Here is a 1586-nt window from a genome sequence, read left to right as displayed (position 1 = left end):
TGCCCCAGACCCCCCTTGGGTCTCCTGCTCTGCCCCCCCCCAGCAACAACCCCCCCCCTCCCGTTTGCTACTCATAGGAGGATCCCGGGGACAAATGTGGATCTGCTGCAGCAGCACCCGGTAAAGTGGTTTCAGCTGCAGGGGCCAGATCTAGGGGGAGGGGGAAGGGGAAGGGGAAGCTGCCCTCTTGGTGCTTCCTCGCCACCCTCCCCCAACCAAAATGTAAAACCAGGGCTCGTCCGGGATTTGAACCCGGGACCTCTTGCACCCTAAGCGAGAATCATACCCCTAGACCAACGAGCCACACAGCTGTATTTGCTCCAGCTGTTCCAGTAGATGCCAGCTCAGCAGCAGGGATCAGGTTACCTTGGGGCTCTCTCCAGTCCCAGAGGCTCCTGCCTGTGGCTGGGGAGTTTGCAGAGCACGAATTGCTGTTGCCAGACAGACAGACGGACGCTGCAGCCCCGTGGAGTCTGCCACAGCCCACGGAGCCGGGGTCTGGGCCTTGGCAGGGGTGGGGGGTGCTTGCAGGGCAGAGGGTGCAGACTCCTGGGGCTGGAAGAGACCTCAGGAGGTGATGGAGTCCAGCCCCCAGAGAGAGCCAGGTAGGGGCACCCCCTCTAGCAATTCACGGTTTGGCGGGGGAATAGGGGGGCAGTGCACCCCCCCGTGACCCGGAGTCACCTTCAGGCAATGGACACTTCACACCGAGCGCCCCACATGTCCCGGACCCCCCCACAGAAAGCTCAAATACTGGACTGTCCAGTCCAAAACCGGACACCTGGGAACCCTACAGGGGGGCTGCACCCGCCAGGAATCCCGTGGGCCTGCCGGACACTGGGCAGCAGTGACCCGTCCTGATAGGATCACCAGATGGTTTAACAAAAAGTACCGAACGCCCCCCACCCCCCAAAAAAAACCCACTGGGAAAAAATTCTGTGGAGGAAAAAAAAAGGGGGGGGAGACCAAAAAAAAAAAAGGGGGGGGGGGCGCTGCGCCTTTAAATGACCCAGCTTTGCTCCTTGCTCTCCCTACCCTGCCAAACAAAGCAGGAAATTGTCCCCGTTGGGCTTCTGTCCAAGAGAAACAGGAAATACTGGATATTTCACACGTCGGTATTTTCTGATTTTTTACTGGACGGGGGACCCGAATAATGGACAGTCCGGGTGAAAACCGAACACCTGGCAACCCTACGTCCTGGGCGTGAACCCTCCATCGCAGGAGCCTCCCCCAGGGCTGCAAATTCCCCCGGACCCTTTCCTCTGTCCCCTGGCGCACCCTCTGCCGTGCGGGGCTCGGCGTGAGCCATCTGGGCGTCCCCCCAGGGCTGATGTCGGCCGAGCGCCGGGGCATCCGGGTGCAGGGAAGGAGGGAGCCGGGAGCCGTGTGTGTGTGGCAGGCGCCTGGGGATGCTGAAAAGGGCCCGGGAGAGGATGGATCCCTGTGGAGCCCCACACGCGAGGGCCCTGGTGGGGGAAGGGCCCTTTCCCATCGCTGCTCTTTGGGGGCGTTTCCCCAGGACGGGCTCAGCGCGTTGCCCTGGACGGTGGGGTCACCGGGCCGGCGGTGCCCACGCTGCAGAGAGG

General features: G+C 62.2%; 1 non-coding gene across 1 annotated transcript; it reads right to left on the bottom strand.

The window, feature by feature from the left end:
* Positions 1-231: 231 nt before the first annotated feature.
* On the bottom strand, positions 232-303 carry TRNAP-AGG (transfer RNA proline (anticodon AGG)). The gene has a single exon. It is a non-coding gene; the product is annotated as a tRNA-Pro (tRNA).
* Between the last annotated feature and the right edge of the window lie 1283 nt (positions 304-1586).

Source organism: Pelodiscus sinensis, chromosome 1, assembly GCF_049634645.1.
Source record: "Pelodiscus sinensis isolate JC-2024 chromosome 1, ASM4963464v1, whole genome shotgun sequence".
Lineage (NCBI taxonomy): Eukaryota > Metazoa > Chordata > Testudines > Trionychidae > Pelodiscus > Pelodiscus sinensis.
Note: the sequence above shows the minus strand (reverse complement) of the source record. Positions and strands in the feature narration are given on the sequence as shown.